This window comes from Balaenoptera ricei, chromosome 15 (assembly GCF_028023285.1).
Source record: "Balaenoptera ricei isolate mBalRic1 chromosome 15, mBalRic1.hap2, whole genome shotgun sequence".
Classification (NCBI taxonomy): Eukaryota; Metazoa; Chordata; class Mammalia; order Artiodactyla; family Balaenopteridae; genus Balaenoptera; species Balaenoptera ricei.
Window position 1 is genome coordinate 54,075,417 of NC_082653.1, and position 20,701 is coordinate 54,096,117.

General features: G+C 54.3%; 1 long non-coding RNA gene across 2 annotated transcripts; it reads right to left on the reverse strand.

The window, feature by feature from the left end:
- Positions 1 to 1,188: 1,188 nt before the first annotated feature.
- On the reverse strand, positions 1,189 to 16,399 carry LOC132348921 (uncharacterized). Of its 2 annotated transcripts, none has more exons than XR_009497585.1 (2): positions 16,314 to 16,399; positions 1,189 to 2,656 (listed from the first exon to the last, which is right to left on the reverse strand). It is a non-coding gene; the product is annotated as an uncharacterized LOC132348921 (long non-coding RNA). The 2 variants fall into 2 exon arrangements; XR_009497584.1 differs by lacking the exon at positions 16,314 to 16,399 and adding an exon at positions 16,137 to 16,303.
- Between the last annotated feature and the right edge of the window lie 4,302 nt (positions 16,400 to 20,701).

Genomic DNA, 20,701 nt, shown 5'->3' on the forward strand with positions numbered 1-20,701 from the left:
AGTTCCCCAACCAGGGATTAAACCCGGGCCCCTAGCAGTGGAAGCTCGGAATCCTAACCACTGGACCACCAGGGAGTTTCCTACCTGACCTTCTTGAAGTTCTTTTCTGCTTGGCATCCGAGATATCCCGGGGCCACAGTCCTCAGACCTCTGTCTCTGTCTACACACACTCCCTGCTCTTCGGACAACAGACTTCCAGAAAGGACTTGAGGCCATGCAGTGTGATTCAGAATCTAGGTTCTGCCCGAACCCCAGCTCCAGGTGTTATCAGGGTGACTGCGGGCGAGTTCCTTGACCTGACTCAGCTTCCTGGTCTGTAAAACACAGGCCGTATAGCACCTAGCTTGCAGGCTGTCACGAGAAGTCGCCGACACACCTGGCACGTCGTAGCATTAATAAGTGGTATTTCCTATTATCACTGGTACTGAGTTGCCACGGGCAGCAGTGGCCAGAGGCATCTGAGTGGGCCCAGGGAGAATGAAAGGGTTTGGTGATGTGCAGGGGAGGGACACAGGAGAAGCCAAGCTTTCCCCCTTCCCTGCTCAAACTTGTCACAGTGATGGGACTTCCCTGGTGGCCCAGTGGTTAAGAATCCACCTTCTAATGCAGGCGGCATGGGTTCGATCCCTGGTCGGGGAACTAAGATTGCATATGCTGTGTGGTGCAGCCAAAAAATTTTTTTAAAAAGACAAAAAAACCAAAACCTTGTCACAGTGAAAGGAAGCAGGCGTGTTGTAAGGTTCTTTTCTGTTGAATGTGGGGCTCCCCTCCTTTACAGTAAAGACACTCCCAGATAGGATCCGATGGTGTGAAAATCAGCCTGCAGACAGTCTGCCCTTTAAAAGGGGAGTCTCTGTGAAGACTGTCATCAAATAACTGCCCGTGGATGATCGGTGTTAGAAATGCAGATTATCATGCACTGAGTCGGCAGAGAGCCGGCCCACCCGCAGCAGGACTCTGGGGCTGGAGACCCTGTTCAGACACTGCTTTGGAAAGCGAGTGTGGAGAAGGGGCTGGCTCGGCCTGGGGGAAAGAGCCGGGGACAGCAGTGTGGCCTGGGACACCTGAAAACCCGGCTTTCCTTCCTCTGTGTTGTCAAACCCAAGCCCAATCAGCCTCCCTCCCCAAAATTCCCCATTGCTCCCCTTTCCCCAACCCCACCCCCAAATTCCAGGTGGGAGGAGTGAATGAGAGTCAGCAGTAGGCTTTATTGATGACTGGTCTATCAAAAAAACATGGTCTATCCATCCAATGGAGTATTACTTAGCATAAAAACAGATGAAGTACTAATACATGGCACAACGTGGATGAACCTTGACAACACGATGCTCAGTGAAAGAAGCCAAACACAAAAGGCTACATATTGTATGATTCCGTTTCTATAAAATGTCCAGAATAGGCAAATCCACAGAGGTAGAAAGTAGATTAGTGGTTGCCAAGGAATGAGGGGTAGTCAGGGGGAAACGGGGAGTGGGTACTAGTGGGTATGGGGTTTCTTTTGGGGGGTGATAAAAATGTTCTCAAATTGATTGTGGTGATGGTTACAAAACTGACTGTACAAAAAAACCCACTTAATTTTACACTTTAGATGGGTGAATTATATGGTATGTGAATTATATCTAATAAAGCTGTTATGTTGGGTTTTTTTGTTTTGTTTTTGTTTTTGTTTTTGGCTGCGCTGGGTCTTCATTGCTGCGCGCTGGCTTTCTCTAGTTGCAGCGAGCAGGGGCTACTCTTCGTTGCGGTGCGCGGGCTTCTCATTGTGTTGGCTTTTCTTGTTGCGGAGCACAGGCTCTAGGCTCGCGGGGCTTCAGTAGTTGTGGCTCGTGGGCTCTAGAGCGCAGGCTCAGTAGTTGTGGTGCCTGGGCTTAGTTGCTCCGTGGCATGTGGGATCTTTCCGGACCAGAGCTGGGACCCACACCCCCTGCATTGGCAGGCGGATTCTTAACCACTGCGCCACCAGGGAAGCCCAAATAAAGCTGTTAGGTTAAAAACAGCTTTATTGACCCTAAAGATGTCCAGAAGTCCCGGGAGCCCCAGAAATCAAAGGGATCCCCTACAGCAGAGGGTTCCAGAGCTTCTTTCTTCAGCCAAAGTGGGATCTGGCTGCCCTGATGGTGCGATCAGCACTGTCCTTCTCAGAACACACCTGCCTTCCTCTGAGGCTGGCTGGAGGTTCAGGTGAGAGATGGGAACCCTGAGAATGTGGATTTAAACTGCAGCCAGGAAGACTGTCAGCACAGAGGCCGAGGCAGGTTTCCACTCTACATAGCACCCATAGGGAGGGGGGATGCATTTTTCTCAGTTTTAAACTTTTATCCTACATGTGTGTCAAGAATACTCTTCTTCTCCTTGGACAGATGATGTATTCATTTCCTGCTTCTGTGTAACAAATTTCCATAAATTTATTGGCTTGAAACAGCACAGTTTATCATCGCCAGGTGTGGCATGGCTGGGCTCTCGGCTCAGAGTCCTGCCGGGTGAAATCGAGGTGTCAGCGGGGCTGCAATCTCATCAGGGGCTAGGATGACGTTCCAAAGTCACTGTTTGTTGGCAGGATTCAGTTCCTTGCAGCTGTAGGACTGACGTCCCGTTGTCTTGTGGACTGTCAGCTCCTGGAGACCATCCTCAGGACCTTGTCCCGTGGCCCCACCATCTGAGGAACAGAGAGGGTCCCACAGGTTGATTCCCTCTCTCGCTTTGAATCTCTCTAATTTCCTCTTCCACAAGCAGCTGGAGAAAACTCTGCTTTTAAAGGTCTTGTGTGCTTAGGTCAGGCCCACCTGGATAATCTACCTCAAGGGCAACTGTGCCATATAACATAACCTAATCACGGGAGTGATGCCATAGTCACAGGTTCCACCCACACTCAAGGGGAAGGAGTATACGAGGGCAAAGGTCATTGGGGGTCATTGGAGAATTCTGCTACCACCGAGATGGAACCATGAAGGAGAAGCACAGAAAGTTAAGGAACGTCCCTCAGGATGTACAGAGAATTGGAGATGGAGCCTGAAGAAGAATCTAGGGCCCCAACCCTAATTTGAGGCTTTATCCTCTACACAAATATGCCAGGAGTGGTGGATGGAAGGACCAGATGGCCTTTAGGGCCCCCGTTGACCTCTAAGGCTCCAGCATACTCTGGTGCATATGGGGAACCCCAGCCTGCTTGAGGGGGGGCAGGGTGGTGGGGGGTTGTGGATAGCAGCCATTGGAGCAGGGATGAGGCCCCATGGAAGCAAAAAGCCCCTGCCTGGGAGAGGATCCTGAATGCTCCCAGGAAGGCAGAATGCGGGTCAGACGCTTCTGTTGTGGATTGGAGCAAACCCCAATATCCCCCAATGCCCTGGTCCCCTTTCTTACCCTAGTCACAGGGAGATCTCTGGGCCGACAAGGCTGGGGTCCCCCAACCACTAGGGGGAGCCTGGCACGCATGATGCTTTTTTGCAAGCTGAGCCTGAGCACACTGGTGGAACCCAAGGCAGGTACTGGGGTGGAAGGACTGACCGCCCAACTCCCCACACCCCCGAGGCCCTGCAGATCCTGGGGCACCAGGCTTGTCAAGGTGCCCGAAGGCCCTGACCTCTGGATGCCCGCTTCCTTCTAACAGCCCGATCTGGTTCACTTTGCTCATAAGCGAGCCCTTGGAAAGGGGACTGGAGTCCACCTGTGGCGTGTCCCCCATTCCCCCCTTTAGTCCTGCCCATGTTTCCAGACCTGACACTGCAGCCCATGGCGGGGGAGCTCCTGCCTTCTCCTCTCCTCTTCCTCCACCAGCTTGCCCTGTCTTGGGTCCCCCCAGGGAAATGCCTCTCTGATTTTCAACACATGGACAAGGAGCAACCAGGCCATCTGCTTCGATTGGGTGCATCCCACTGAGTTTTATAAAAACTCAGTGAGGGAATTCCCCAGAAGTCCAGTGGTTAGGACTTGGCACTCCCACTGCCGTGGCCCGTGTTCAATCCCTGGTCGGGGAACTAAGATCCCGCAAGCCACTGGGTGTGGCAAAAAAACTAAAAGCAAAAAAACCAAAAAACAAAAACAAAAACAACAATTCAGCGAATGGCCACCCTGGCTGGACTTTCAGTTTTAGACAGAAATGGCTGTGTGACCACTTCCTCAGTTGATTGTAAGCTGACAAGGCAGTTATAACAATCCCACCAGGCAGCCCAGTAGCCTGGGGCACAGCATAGCAGTAAAGGGGGACCTAATGATGCCCAGCCTGGGCTCTTTAACCAGGGGTGCAGGGGGAAGGGGAGGACAGAGCTTCTGGTCAACATAAAAAGAGAGTAAGTCAGCCAAGGCACCAAGGGGGTGTGGCTGGATAGGACGAAGGGTCAGCAGAGACGCCACGAGAAATCGGGAGGGAGCATTTGGGGTTCAGGAGAAAGGCAGGAAGGAGAGGAATCGGGAAGAGGAAAGCTGGGGAGCTGCCGAGCTCGAGAGGTTGTCCAGTGTGCCTCTGGGCAGCGGGCTCTCCTCCCACTGGAGGAGTGGACAGGGGCGGGGAGACAAGGCGGGACGTCCAGTCCCATTTGAGGATGGAAAAGGGTGGGCTGGGACCAGCCAGGCCAGGGGAGGGACACAGGCCTTCTCTGATGAGAAAGCAGACCTGGGTGGGCTGTGACGGGGGAGGCTGCCAGGAAATGGGAGTAGCTCTCCCTGAGGAGGGGAGCTCAGAACCCTAGCGTGTCAGGAGGCACGTGGGCACGAGAGGTCTGGGCCACTGTGTGCCAGATGCTGCTCTGGCGGCTTTACCTGCATTCCGCATTTTATCCTCACTACAGGCCCCTAAGTCCTGTTATACCCTGGGGACTTGTCAAGGTCACCTGACCAGTCTGTGCCAGCACCTGGCTCCTTCAACAGCCTGTGCTGCTGCCCCTAGAATAGCCTCCAGGCTGAGAGCTCCCCTGGTCCCGGTGGCCTGGCCCTGCCCAGGTATGGCCAGGTGCAAGAGGGGAGCTGAGGGATGTGGAGGGAGAAAACCCTGTCTGCTGAAATGGCAAGGTCAAGTTCACGGTGATATCGAACACATGTTCTGTGGTTGACTGTCAGTGCCCAGACAGCCAAGGGAAGGAGCAACTCCTAGGGGTCAGGGAAGGCTTTGGATTCAAGTTTGGGCAGACAGGGAGGAAGGAGGTGAGAGAAGCTCTCCAGAGGGCAACCTGACTGGTGCAAAGGACAGTTTCAGGACGGCTTTCTCCTCCCTCGACACCTCCGGACCTTGCACCAATTTGCGGCTGTGCTGCTCCCGCCAGCACACTGGGGGTTAATATCTGTCTGGTGTAGTGACCACAGCAGCAGTGGCAGCAGGCTGTGATGCCAGTAACTCAGAAGCTGAAATGTGAGAAGCAGGAGGAGAGGGGCAGGGCTGGGAAAAGCTGAGCCACCGCGGCAGCAGCAAGGAGAGAGGGTTTCCCTGGCAGGATCCTGCAGCTCGGCTCCAGCAGCCAGAGGAGGCCCTCCCATCCTCGGCCCACGTCCCCTCCACATCACTGCCCCTCCTGCCTCAGGCCATGGGCTGTGGCACCCACTCAAGGTGGTCCATGGTCACGGTCATGACCAGCGTCCGAGCCCTTGGGCCATGGAGCAGCAAGTCGGGGCTGCAGATCTGGGGAAGGGACGGAGGGCGTGCCCAGGCGACCAGCAGAGAATGTATGTGTGGGGCCCTGCCCAGCACTGCCGGAAGCACTGGGTGGGGAGACAGGCAGAGGGCAGAGTGGGGAGGAGGATGGGAGGTCCCTCGGGCCCCGACCTCAGAGGTCTGGCCTTGACTTCCCCCTCCTCGGGCAGAACTGAGTCATGGGAGCCTCCCGCTGCTCCAAAGGCAGGGAGACACACAAAGCTCCCGGCCCCCTCCCTGGGCCCGCTGCCAGCCTGCTTCTGCCGTGAGGACCGACCTCAACTTCCCAAGTGTGTGCGAGGTGCTGGGCACCGCGGGAGCCCCTCATCTCCCTGTCCTTAGTCAGTCCCACACTCGCAGTATCAGAGTTTCGGCGGGTGTGTGTGTGTGACCCGCCCCCCCCAATACAGATGAGCAAACAGAAGCTCAGAGAAGTTCAGAAATTTGCCCAAAGCCACACAGCCAGAGTGAACCTGGGCTTGTCTGACAGCAATTACCCACCATGCCATGCTCCCAGGAAGGCAAAAGGAACAAAGTCCACCGGCAGGTGACCCGGGGCTGTGCGCCAAATCCAAGAAGGCAAGAGATGAAAGGCAGCCCAGGAACCTCAGGAAAGAGGCTGCAGATGAACAAAAGGGGCAGTAATGTTTGGGGCTTGGTACCCCGTGAGGTGGTGAGAATGGCATCCAGAGGAAGCAGGGGAAAGGCCTGGTCCTGCCTGGATCTGTGGATGATGATTCTATGGTGGTAGAGACCTCCCGTAATCCCTTAAGATGCATCCCCTGGAGCCACAGGATCACCACTGAGCAGGTGACCACTCACCTTGACAAATCACAGAGCACTTCTGGGGCTTGAGGTTTGCATGGCCCTTGTTTGAAGAGTTAGCAACATTTACTGTGGGAGGGACTTCCCTGGTGGTCCAGTGGCTGGGGGGTCCGCGCTCCGGGTTCGATCCCTGGTCGGGGAACTGGATCCCACATGCCGCAACTAAGAGCCCGCACGCTGCAACTAAGAGCCCTCATGCTGCAACTAAAGTTCCCGCATGCCGCAAGGAAGATTGAAGATCCCGCGTGCCGCAACTAAGAGCGGTGGGCAAGGCTCTGCTAAAAATGTACAGAAGCACCGTAGTAGGCCCCACTGGGGCCTGTTGGCCAGGAGGCAGGAAGGTCCCAGCTCCACAGCTTCCAGCTGTGACCTTGTGTGACCTTGACTCACTTCTCTGAGCCTTGCTTTCCTCACCTGCAGAAGGGGGATCATGCCAGCACCGACACGGAGGGCTGCTGTGAGGATTAAATGGGTCATTTGTCAAAAAGCACTTAGATTGAAAAACTTCACCTTCACAAAAACTTGTACATGCATGTTCATAGCAGCATTATTCACGAAAAGTAGAAACAACCCAAATGTCCTTTGATGGATGGATGGATAAACAAATGCTGATCCATCCATACAGTGGAATATTATTCACCCATAAAAAGGAATGAAACACTGACACAGGCTACAACATGGATGAACCTTGAAAACATGATGCTCAGTGAAAGAAGCCAGACACAAAGGACCACATATTGTGGGACTCTATTTATTGGGGTGGCCAAAAAGTTCGTTTGGTTAATGAATACACTGTTCAATAAAGTTCTTAGTGGAAATGAAAAATGTCTTTTATTTCTACTTAAAACCAAATGAACTTTTTAGCCAACCCAATATATGAAATGCCCGGAACAGTCAAATCTGTAGGGTCAGAAAGCAGACGGGTGATTGCCAGTGGCCGGGGTGGGGAGGGGAGGAATGGGGAGTGATTACTAATGGCTTCAGGGTTCTTTTTTGTTTTGTTTTGTTTCTAAATCAATTTTTTTTTTTTTTTTGGCTGCACCGCATGGCTTTTGGGATCTTAGTTCCCCGACCAGGGATTGAACCCAGGCCCTTGGCAGTGAAAGCGCGGCGTCCCAACCACTGGACCACCAGGGAATTTCCAAAATTGATTTTATTTTTTAAAGCAGTTTTAAGTTCAGTAGTTTTTTTTTTTGTTTTTTGGCCGCACCTTTTAGTTCCTTGACCAGGGATCGATCCCGCGCCACCTGCAGTGGAAGCACGGTGTCTTAACCACTGGACCGCCAGGGAATTGCCTAAGTTCAGTAGTTTTAAGTTTTTAAGCAATACTGAGCAAAGGTTCAGAGATTTTCCATACACTCCCTGCACCCACTATCAAATCCCCCATGTAAATGGTACATTTCTTACAATTGATGAATCTGCTGGGGTTCCTTTTGGGGGATGATGAAAATGTTCTGGAATTAGATGGTGGAGATGGATGCACAACTCTGTGAATATACTAAAACCCACTGAATTGTATTACTTTAAAGGGGTGAATTTTACGGGATGTGAATTCTACCTCAATTTTTAAAAAGCACTCAGTAAGAGCTCAGAATACGTAGCTCTCGTTACTATGTCCTTCAACTTCAGACAGTCTGTCATTTAATGGAAGAGACCAGACGAACACATCAAAAAATGTTTGACACCCAGAAGAGAGCCGGGCAGCCTGGTCCCAGCAGCCTGGGACAACTGTCGTAGAGTCACGATCAGGGCGTGCAGGACATGGACGAGTGACCGATGCAGGAGCCCCCAATCGCCATGCTGGCTATGTGGAGATAAGCTCCGCACAGAGGTACCGACCCCACCACGTCCAGAGGAGAATAACCATGAGTGCGGGAGTCTTGTCAGGAATCTAAGGAGGTGGCATTTGGGCTACGAGTCACAGGACGTGGGTGGTTTGGCAGGGATGAGCAGGCACCCACAGATGTGTGGCATCCCAGAGGGATGCTGGCAGGCAGGGCTGGCAGGAGTGGAGGGCGCTGAGCCCTGGGGAAGGCAGGGGACACTCCTTGGAGCACTCCCTGTGCCCCGAGCAGATTCTGGGAGGGGTTTTACTTCAGTTCACAAATGGTTGCAGAAAGCTTACAGGAGGCTGGCCCTCCACCCTCCCAGAAGCTCTAGGTTTCTGGGAGGTGTCCAGGAGGTTCGGACCACTCTGGGCACTGAGTTTCCTCTTCTGAGCCACCCCCAGGTTCCAGCGTTCCAAGAGAGAGAATATAGGAGATGGGCGAGCCTGGGTCAGGCCCTTCACCACCTAACCACCCCCCCACACACACACCCCCATGTCAAACGACCAGGCTTATGCTGTGGCACGGGAGGGAAAGAGGCAGCCACTCCCAGGAGTAGAGCCTGGGCCCCTCCTCCAGCCCCAGGTGGAGCTGAGGGCACATGGAGGCGACTCCCAGCGGCAGGCCTGAGCCTGCAGGCCCACAGGTGAGGCCCACCCGCTGCTCCCTCCACCCCTTTCCTGTCCCTCCTGCCTCCATCCTCTGTCCCATGTAGTCCCTAACTCTCTCCTGGGAGAAGCTCCTTGGAGGAGAGAAAGGGGCCTGCACACACGCAAGCGTGCACACACGCACACATACACACACACACGCATCATCCTTTCAGCCCACAGGGCAGATCACACAGCACCTAGATACAGGGAAGAGAAAGGGACCTAGGCTAGTTAGCATAGAGCCTTCTCCAGGCCAGGCAGGTGCCAAGGGATTTGGAAACATTGTCTCAGTCAATCCCAAAAAGAATCCTATGAGATTTCATAGATGAAGAAAATGAGCTTCTGAGAGCTTAAGGAATTCAGCCAGTGGGACACCCCAGTAGGTAAGAGCCATAAAGCCAAGCACAGTGCCTGGCACAAGCCCCAGGAGGCAGTTCTGTGGGAGCAGCTCAGCAGAGTGCTGTTTCTGCCCACCCCTGGCACTGGCTCCTTTGGGGGACCCCTCCCACTCCCACTTTCTCCGTGTGGCTCTTGGGGCATCGGCCCTGCACTGCAGCGAGCTCCTGACCCAGGCCTGTCCCATCAGTGTCCGGGATGAGCTGGGCCCCAACTGGGCCAACAAGAGGCAAGCCTAGGGTCTCGCTGGAGCCCCAGGGAGAGGCAAGCTAGGAGTTCGCAGGCCTTGGGGAGCAAAGGTCCCAGAGTAAACCCACACAGAGGACACTGGGCCAGGAGATGCAAGCCAGTGTCCCAGGGCCATTGCTGAGCACAGGACCAGCTAGGCCCTCGGCCTTTGCAGTTATATGAGCTCTCTGAAGGAAGGTCTGACTGCAGAGCTCACGCTGTTTCCCTGCCCCACGCTGTCCCCTTCGGGGCTCTGGTAGCTTAGGAGCTGGGACAAGGCTGGGGATGGGGCCTCACCTCTCTCCCAGAATCCTGGGGTGGGGGGGCCGGGAGTGTGGGACCCTCTCAGCCTCCTCCTCCCTGGCTCATCGCTCAGTTTGACCTTCAAAGTTGACATCTGCTTCCAAGACTCGGTCTCTCCTCCTGGAATTTAGCCTCCAGATGTCAGATCCGAGGCAGCAGCGGTGGCTGCCTGGCTCCCCCCAGAGTGAATCAGCCACATTCCAAAGGTGCAAACACAGACGCCGCGCCCTCGGCAGCCTGGGGCTGCAGACTTCCTCCCCAGGCCCGCCCGGCCCCAGCTCCCGCTCCGCTCCCCTCCCCTCCCCAATCGCCTCTTCCCAGCCAGACCAGGCTTTGGGCTTCCTTTCCAGAGACATTCTGGAAAAAGAATGCCGCTGGGGCCGGGAGACACCCTGATCCGCCCTGCTGGCTCTGTCCCCTGCAGCGAGCACGGACCCCAGCCTGGGCGCCCCCAGCTGTTATCAGTATATGTGGCTCATTCACACAGCAGGAATTTACTGAGCACCTACTATGCGGCAAGCAAGATAGACACAAGTCCCTGACCTCACGGAACTCAGCCCAGCAGGAGAGTCAGACAGAATCAGGTCCACAGACAGAAAATAATTCCAAGTGCGGGCACAGCTCTAAAGGAAAGAAAGAAGGGACTGAGACAGATGACAAGGGACAAAGGGAGGGCTGTGGGGGCCTCTCTCAGGAGTCACAGGGAAGTTGAGCCCTAAAGGATGAACGGAAACCTCATCTACAGGGTCAATTCTCAGCGATCTTGTCAGGAGAACCACAGCAAAGCAACCCCAAAGAATGTCCCCCGATCGCTCAGCAAGTTTTTGAGTCCTTGTGCTCGCGCCTTCTGTCAGCATTAATGCAGGGGTGTCTGGCTAATATTTTTTTTAATAAAAGCTTTATTGAGATATAATTCACATAGCATACAATTTACCATTTTAATGTATACAATTCAATGGTTTTCAGTATTTCAATGTAGTGCAACAATTACCACAATCAATTTTAGAATATTTTTACCACCCTCAAAGAAACCCTGCACTGCTTACCAGTTACATCCACACCCCTCTGCCCCCAGCCCCTAGCAACCACACATCTACTTTCTGTCTATGGATTGGCCTATTCTGAACATTTCCTAGAAATGGAACTATACAATATGTGGCCTTTTGTGTCTGGCTTCTTTTACTGAGCATCACGTTTGCGAAGTTCATCCACATGGTAGCCTGTGTCAGTACTTCATTCCTTTTCATGCCTGAGTAATATTCCATTGTGTGGACAGACCACAGTTTGTTTATCCATTCATCCATTGATGGACCTTTGGGTTGTTTCCACCTTTTGGCTGTTGTGAATAATGCTGCTGTGAACATCCGCGTACGAGTTTTTGCATGGACATATGTTTTCATTTCTCTGGGGTGCACACCTGGGAGTGGAATCACCAGGTCAAATGGTGACTATGCTGAAGAACTGCCAGGCCCTGCACCACCTGACATGCCCACCGGCAGTGGGAGAGGGTTCTAATTCCTCCCTCTCCCCCTCAACACTTGTTATTGCCCCTCCTTTTTTGTCACTGCCATCTGCTGGGTTGAAGTGGTATCTCATGGGGTACCCAACTGCACCCCCATTCCTTTTATGCCTGCACTGCCCCCACCCTCTGGAGATTCCAAGGCTTCCAAGCCCTACAGCAGGTCCTGCTATGATCCACCTCCTCCTTCACAAGGGTCAAACCCAAATCCAGTCCAATGCCTGCAGGCCTTTAGGTACAAGGAGCAGTGGGGAGGCGAGATGCGGGGTGGGGTGTCCTGGTCTGTGACCCCAGGGCACAGTGAGGAAGAGGGGCCTTGGGCAATTTCCTACAGGAGTTCCTATGCATCTCAGCCTATCTGCGCCTTCACAGACAGGGCAGGGCTTCTTCTGTTCCTTCACTGCCCTAGATCGTAGGCACACATTCATTCACTCATTCAGCATAAATAATTGCCAAGGGCTTCCCTGGTGGCACAGTTGTTAAGAATCTGCCTGCCAATGCAAGGGACACGGGTTCGAGCCCTGGTCCAGGAAGATCCCACATGCCGAGGAGGAACTAAGCCCGTGCGCCACAAATACTGAGCCTGTGCTCTAGAGCCCGCGAGCCACAACTACTGAAGCCCACATGCCTACAGTCCGTGCTCCGCAACAAGAGAAGCCACCGCAATGAGAAGCCCGCGCACTGCAACGAAGAGTAGCCCCCGCTCGCCGCAACTAGAGAAAAGCCCACGCACAGCAACGAAGACCCAACGCAGCCAAAAAAAAAAAAAAACTTAAAAAAAAAAATTTGCCGAATGAGTGAATGAATGAACAGAAGATGAAGAAAGAGAACCCAAAGAGGGGATCATCGGTTAGAAGCTCAGGCTCTTGGGTGAACTGGTTTGCACTTGAATCCCACCTCTGCTACTTTGTAGCTGTGTGCCCTTGGGCCAATCACTTGGCTTCTCTGAGCCTCCCCCGCCTCATCTACAAAATGGGCCAGACAGTGACTTCCTACCTGACAGCATGGTTTTGAGGATTAAACGTAGTGATAAAGATCAAGCAGTATTCCATGCCAAGGACTTCTAGAGACGAGGTCATGTAACATCAATCCTCACAAGAACCTTGTGAGATAGGACTATTATTACCAGCTTTGACATTATAGACAGGAAACAGGAACTTTGGGGGCTCAAGGAATCTGTCCAGTTAGAATGCTGGGAATGGCAAAACCAGGATCTGGGGAATCCCCTGGCGGACCAGTGGTTGGGGCTCCACGCTTCAACTGCCGGGGCCTGGGTTCCGTCCCTGGCCGGGGAACTAAGATCCCAAAAGCTGGGCAGCGTGGCCAAAAAACAAAAAAACAGGATCTGAACCAAGACCCCTGACTCCAGGCGAGGACACTGACCCAACGCCACGTGGCCCCTGACACAGATGGAGGGAAGCCGGGCAGCCTCCGAGCAGGTGACCGATGGGCTGGTCTGGAGGCGGACCTGCCTGTTCAACGGATGCCCCTGGGCTCAGAGTCTGGTTCTTAGAAAGTGGGCAGGCCGCTGGGGAGTTCAGAGGCCCCTAACAGCAGGTGGACGGATGGAGGGACGCCAGAGATGCTGCCAAAGCAGAAGTTGACCGTGCCTGGGGGGGCGTGGGAAGAAAAGGTGCAAAGAGACCCCGTGGCTGCAAGCCTGGGGCACTAGGACAGACACCAATGAGGGGAGTCAGGAAGACGAGGCGGTACTAAGAGTTTTATCAGCGAAAGCAGAAAGAAGTCAGAAGTGTCCAGAAGGGAAGCCGGGCTACTGAGAGGGGCACTCTTTCCTCTACCAGCGTGTGTGGCATAGAAGGAGCCTGGCAGAACCCACAGCGGCTGGACCACTCTAGGGTGACAGGTGTGGCCAGACTCCCCTCAAGTCAAAGAGCCTACGTCGAAGAGCTCCAGGGGGCTAGCTGAGGGGAGACATCAAGCTAGCCCCTAAAAATGTAGGCCTGGTGCACCCCGAAGGCTGGGTGTAAGTTTGGGGCACTCTCCTGAATAGAGATGGGGTTCCCCTCACTTTTGCCTCTGCAACTGAGGAAAGGCATCAAGCCGAGAAGGCCCAAGGATGGAACCCCAGGGAATACCTGGGTTTAGGGGGCCACAGGCAGGGGAGGCAGTGCAGACCCCAGAGGGCTTCAGGCGCGCAGGAGCACAGGCTGCTGCGGAGAGGCGGCTGGGAGGAGGTCTCCACAGGAAGTGCTGCCGAGGGCACAGCTCGGGACAGCTCAGCACTGAGCAGGTTATCGGGGTGGCCTGCTCTCTGGGGAAACTTGGCTGGGGAGGGATGGAGGTAGGGCTATTGCTTGAGAGTCCAGCATTTATTTTCAACAGGGGAGAAGCTCAGCTGACAGCACCCCAACGGAGAGTGGAATGCATTTAAATTCAGTCGTGGAAAACATTTACACACACCAGGCTCCGGATTTGCTAGAAGGGGTTTCTCACAGCTGCCTGGCTGGGAAGTCCAGGACAGTGGTTTTCCAGGTTTAGTCAGAGGCCCACATGCACCTGGAGCTTGTTAAAAATGCAGATCCCCGGGCCTCACCCTGGACTTACCGGTTCAGTAAGTCTCTCAGTTTGAGAATCCACTGGGGCTGTAAGGCTCAGAATATCACCAGCTCAGTAGACGACAATGCACGGAGACTCACCTGAGGGGACAAGCCCTCACCTCTTTCCGGCATTCTATCCACATTTATCCACATGAGTCTCAGGACTCACATGTGCCGCCTCAGACCTCTAGACCTCCACCCGGACACTCCCACACTCTTGGCCCACCTGGTCAGTGACCAGAACTCCAGCTGCCCCCTTAGCTAAAGGCCAGGGTGTACGGGAGGTCCTAGGCACCCAGGTAGAGTGAGAGTCATTCACCTGACCCCCAAACTTCATGAGGAGGAAGCCCTCTGCTGGCACCCCCCAAGGTGCCTCTGGCCCCACCTGTACCAGTCCCACTGTGAGAAAGGACTGACCTATTTGACCCAGACACAAAGGCCTAGTGACAAGGTCTGGGGACAGTGTGGCTGAGAAGAAAAGCAGAAAGTGTCTCCATCCCCTTTGGTCATCATCCCCTCTGCCACCCCTACAACCCCACAGAGTATGTGTGTGTGTGTGGGTCTCCAAGCCGAACACGAAATGTATCCCCTCTACAGGGGTGAATCAGCTCCCAGAGGGGCAGGGCTTGGGCTCTGCAGTCAAATGGTTTGCACTAGGATCCCATCTCTGCTCTTTTACAGCTGTGCAAGCTCAGGCAAACCACTTAACCTTTCTGAGCATCTACCAAACAGGCCTGACGGTAAGTCCTGCTGTGGTCCTGTACCACCAGGACCTCTGACTGACTGGTGACCGGAGACTCCAACACAGGGGGCTGGGTCGCACCCATAACCCTCCCAGGGCCACATTTCACACCACAGCCCAAAGGCCAAGGCTGGAGGCTATGCCAGGCTGGAGAAGGGGCAAATTGCAGAAGACTCGCCATCCTTGCCCCATTAGAAACCCGCAGCCCTTCTCGGGATCAGAGGCACAAGCAGATCTTCACAGGAGCACGAAAACATTTCCCCCCTTCCCAAAGCAGAGAACCGGTCAGCATGGCCAGCAGAGCCCAGATCGGTAGCCCTGAGGCTCTTTCCCTCTGGTCTGCACAGCAGGCAGAGAATGTGCTGCAGGTGCAGACATGGGCGGGTTTCGTGTGTTTTGTGTTTGTGTGTGTGCGTGTGAATCTCTCCAGACTCACAGGGATGTATGGGGGATTCTGCTTGTTCTGCACTTGCTGGCCGGCACACAGCCTGCCTGGCTGACTCCACCTTTGTTACTGCACTGGAGCACTCAGCCGCACCGGGCTCCCCCCAGCCACCCCCAGAAGCAACCTCTTCCAGGCTCTGGGCCTTCTGCCCTCTCTCCCCAAAGCCACTTGTACCCGCAAAAGAGCCGAAAGGGGGGCAAGTGCTTCCCAGACAACAAAAGCCTCTCCCAAGAGAACAGACATCCTCGAAGGCTCCTGCTACACCCTTGTTCTGTGCACTGATTTCAGGCTCAGTTTCAGGGCCCCATTTGCTGGGTATGAATTACAGCCAGCTGGCTTTTGGGCAGATGGTCAGCAAAAGGACCCTGCCCATCCATCTTTCACTTCAGGAGGTCAGTCACACCCTCTCCCTCTAGCACTCTGGGAGGAAACTGAGGCGCGGCACAGAGGACCTGATTTGGTCAAGGTCACCCTACCCTGGGTCTCCTGGGTGTTTCAGGCAATGACGCCAGTCTCCTTGGGCTCCAATGCTGTGTGACCTTGGGCAAGTTATTTAGCCTGCCTGAGCCTGATTTCCTCTCACACAATGGTAGCGCCCACGTCTGGGCTGTCCTGAGGCTTAAAGGAAATAATATGCGTAGAGCACCTAACACTTTGCCGGGCACCTGCTCAACACTGAGCCATTACTGTCATGATTCCGTCCTTTCTTTCTGCCCCTCTCTCCACTCCAGCCACACTGGCCTCAATGCCCGGCTGCTCCCAACACCCCCAGGCACCAGTTGTTCCCTCTTTTCCTCCGGGACTTCGCTCAAAAGTCACCTTCTCAAGGACCCTCCTAGCCGCCTGGTGGATGTTCGTCCCCCGCTTTTGTCCTCACCCTGACACTCATCCGACATAGTGGACATTCTACTGATTCACCCGCCGGCCTCTCCTCTCGCCCTGGAGCACAAGCCCTGTGAGGGCAGGGCTTTTGCAGCCCTCTCCACCCCGGGTGCCCGCGCTGCAGTGAACGAAGGGTTCCTACCGCGTCTACCCGGCTGCGGGCGCGCCTGGGAGCCTAGTTCAGGGGCCAGATTTCGCCCTGGGGGCCGCCAGGCCGGGCCGGAGCAAGAGGAGCAGCGCGCGCTGGGGCCGCGGGCTGGGGTGGGTGGCGGCAACCGGGACTCCGGGGGGCGGCGCCGGGGACAAAGGGCGGCCCTACCTGCGAGAGGGGTGCGGGTACCTCCCCCAGGGCGGCTCCGGCGCGTGCCCGCAAGGTCACGTCCGGGGCGCGCCGGCCGGAAGGAGGCCCCTGGCGGGGTGGGGGGGCGGGGCGTCTGCGGCCTGGCCACGCCCCCGGTCGCGGGCCCGAGGCGGGGGCGGAGCCAGCCGGGTCGGGGCCGCCTCGCACTTCCGCTCTCCCCCGCCGGCTTATTCATATTCATGAGGCCGTGAGGGGCGGGGACCGAGTCCCCCACGGCGCCCTGCCCCCCACCCCCCCCAAGCTGCGGATCCCGCCTCGGCTGAGGCTCCGGCCCCAGTGGGGCGCCCCCGGCTTCCGCCTTGGGGAGGGAGTTTCCACTTGGTCACGACTCAAAAATGTGTCGCTCCCGCTCCTCCGCCCCCTCGTCCCTGCCTGGGATGGGGGGGGGGGGTCTCCTCCCTCGGAAGACAGCGGGGCGGGGTCAGGGGAGGGGCGGCTCCTCCTTCCTGGGGCAGGTCCGTAGGGATGGGGCTAACCCTTCCTTCCAAGTTAGCGCCTGTAATAATCTTCATTTTTAAAACATAATAATAGTTCTAATTTATTGAGCGCTTACTCTGTGCCAGGCACTGTGCATGTTATATGAACTACCTATTTTAACCCTCCCAACAGTCCAACTCAGCTAAGTACAGTGTTGTCAGAACCAGAAGGTCAGAAAGTTGAGTGACTTACCCACCACCACACAGCCGGCCTTGGGCTTTTTCCGGAAAGGTAGGTACCAATAGGTTGGAGGGGCAGGTGCTTATCGCCCCCCCCACCACCCCTTGCAGGAAATGGGCTTACTTAAGGCACTCCTGGCTGGCTGGGCGTGGCTGAGGGGTGGGTCTGAACGCCTCATTCAAGGGAAAAGCTACAGACTGGGGGAAACCAAAGCATGAGGGCAGGACAGGCTGCACAATTTGCCGGACCCAGTGCAAAATGAAAATGCACTGGTTCAGTTTTGAACAGTGTGTTAAAAATGATTAAGAATCTCAAGATAGTGACGGCAGGGCTTCCCTGGTGGCGCAGTGGTTGAGAATCTGCCTGCCAATGCAGGGGACACGGGTTCGAGCCCTGGTCTGGGAAGATCCCACATGCCGCGGAGCAACTGGGCCCGTGAGCCACAATTACTGAGCCTGCGCGTCTGGAGCCTGTGCTCCGCAACAAGAGAGGCCGCGATAGCGAGAGGCCCGCGCACCGCGATGAAGAGTGGCCCCCACTTGCCGCAACTAGAGAAAGCCCTTGCACAGAAACGAAAACCCAACACAGCCAAAAATAAAATAAATAAATAAAATTAAAAAAAAAAAAAAAAGATAGTGACGGCAGAACATTCAGCGAAGCATGGGCCCTACTAAATGTCAGGCTCGTGCTACTGCACAGGTGAACGTCCATGAAGCTGGCCCTGATGAAGGAGCCAGGGGCTCTTCTAGGGGCTGAGAAGACAGCATAGACACCCGCACCTCCAATATCTCCCCCTCCCTCACCCCCGCAACCCAGGAGACTCACTCCAGGCTGGCATCCAGAGTTCAGCCTCCAGAACTCAAAAGCTGAGCACTTCAGGCCCTCTAGGGGTCAGGTGAGTCCCCACGGGGAGAGTGTGTCTCAAACCCAAATGACCCTGCTGGCCCCTGGGCATTCTCAGCCAGGGGCCCTGCTGGCAGGTGGGCTGGGTCATACATGCTGGGCCCAGCAGGGCGCTCAGTTCTGACTCAAAGCCCTTCTTTCTCACTGGAGCAGGGAGTGAGGAACAGTCAGGGCTGATTCCCAGAATAAACACTCCACCCATAGTCAGCCCCAGCCCTCAGCCACGGCAAGCCAGCACCAACAGGGAGAGATCTCCCCAGGCTGCCTGCTCAAGGTTAATAAGTCACCCTGATCTCACTCCTGCCATCGCTCCATCCTTGTGCCTGGGCCCCCACTCACAGTGGGTTGCAGGCTTCATTAATAACAATAATAGCTACCATTTGCTGCACTCTTTTTCTCCCCTCCCGGCATTGGTGGGAGCCCTTTGTGTGCCCTCTCAGTAGAGCCTCACATAGCTCCGTAACAGGCATGAGGATCACCATTTCACAGATAGGGAAACTAAGAGAGATGCGATGACTTGGCTAAGGTCAAGGGCTAGAGTTTGGGATTTGCTGCCATTCATCTGTCCCGGTTCCTATCATCTCTCCTACATCTGTAACATAGGTCTTCAGGCTCACTTCTCTGTGTTGTCTTGTATTATTCACTTCCTGCCCCTAGAATAGATTAAACGCTCTGGAAAGACAGGAACCGTACTTATACAGCTGAGTTTCTGCTGGACCTTGCATCGTGTGTTAATTGAAAAGCTACTTACTACGCATCATGTTGTGCAGGAAACGCTCCTTGCAGTGGGCAGGTATGTGTGTGTGAATGAGTAAGCCATGTCTCCTCTGTGTACTGATGTAAGGAGTCCCCACTAGACTGAGAGATCTCCTTGAAGACCTGGCTGGGTTTGCTAGCCCAGCACACAGTAGGCCCTCAATAAATGTTGTTGAATGACCACATGATAACAATTTAATAAGCATCTGTTGAATGAATGGGAACCTAGGAGATGTTCAATAAATGTTTATTGGGAATTCCCTGGCAGTCCAGTGGTTAGGACTCGTCGCTTTCACTGCTGGGGCCCAGGTTCAATCCCTGGTTGGGGAACTAAGATCCCACAAGCTGCACAGAGTGGCCAAAAAAAAAATGTTTATTGGTGAAAGATTAGGGGACCAGATTCAGCCCCCAAATATATTAGCAATTATCTTAGCTCAGGCTGCTATAACAAAATACCACAAACTGGGTAGCTTAAACAACATGTTATTCCTCACAGTTCTAAAGGCTGGAAGTCCAAGATCAAAGTGCTGACAGATTCAGTTCCTGGTGAGGACTCTTCCTTGCTTGCAGACAGCCACCTTCTTGCTGTGTCCTCACATGGGAGGGAGAGGGGGAGGGAGAGAGAGAGAGAAAGAGATCCAATCTTTCTTCCTTTTCTTGTAAGGGCACTGATCCCATCATGGGGACCCCACCCTCATGACCTTATTTAAACCTAATTAACTCCTGAAGGCCCCATGTGCAAATATTATCACACTTGGGGGTGGGGTGGGTGTGTAGAGCTTCAACATATGAATTTGGGGGAGGACACAAACATTCAGTCTATAACAGCAATATTTATGAAGCATTTATGAAGAGGACATCCCTCTTCACCCACCTTTCACTAAGAAGGAGGAAGCCATGCCTGGCCTAACTACTATAGCAGGTGCTGCCTTCCAGAAAAGCATACTGTGAAAAACCCTCTCAGAGACTGGCCCTCTGAAACGTCCCGTACCCCTATCCTGCCACTTATCTGATGCCCCAGGGAGGTAGCGGGTTATAACACAAGCTTTGGAATCAGATTGACTGAGACTGCAATCTGTTCTATGCCTCCTACTAGCTTCTAAGACCTTAGCCAAATTACTTAATCTCTGCCTCAGTTTCTTCCTCTGCAAAATGGGAATAATAATAGGACCCACCATCAGGGTTGTTGTGAATATAATGAAAGTAAAGCATCTCATACAGAGGAAGAACTAGTCTGGCTGAGAATCGGGGGTTTCTGGTTGGGTCAACTCCGCCAAGCTAATATATATAGAGTTCCTCATTCTTGTTGGATTTCCAGGTGCCAAATTTAGGGGTTTATTTGGCACCTAAGGGGACCCCAGCTGGGTCCTGGAATTGAAAAGCGGTGGGTCAGGCTTGAAACCTGGTAGTGACCACTAATGTGTATTGAGAATGTACCTCATTTAATCTTCACATCAACCTCAGAAAGGAGATACTAATATTCACTATCCAAACATTGGAATCCCAAGTCAGAGTTCTCACTGAGAGCAACATGCTTGTCCATGAAAACAAACGGGAGTAGAAAAACAAATAAGAAAGGCCCTCCGGGTTAAGGCTTCTTATGGTCAGGTCCCCTCGTGGGGCAGAGACCTTTGGATTTCACTTGAATCCGTTCCCACTGAACTGTGAGACCCAGGAGGGCAAGGATGGCTGGGGTTGTTCACTCTCTGTCCCTACTGTCGCACAGTGCCTGGCATCCTGTAAGCATTCCATAAGCATTTTTAACAACTATAAAACTAGCCCCTTGTGTACCTCTTTTCCATACACCTGCATTCCCTCGGGGCTGGAGCCCGGCGCCGCCAACGGGGCACGAAGTGAGGCCCCAGGCTTCACGGCCGCGATGCGGGCTAAATCGCTGCGATCCGGGATGCCGGAAGGGGGCGCTCTGTGGCCTTGGGTCTCCGCCCCTCCCCACGCACTGGTAGGTCGGCGGACCCAGAGAGTCGGCCCTTAACAGCCCCTTCCAGAAGGCGCTAGGTCCCGAAGCTGGC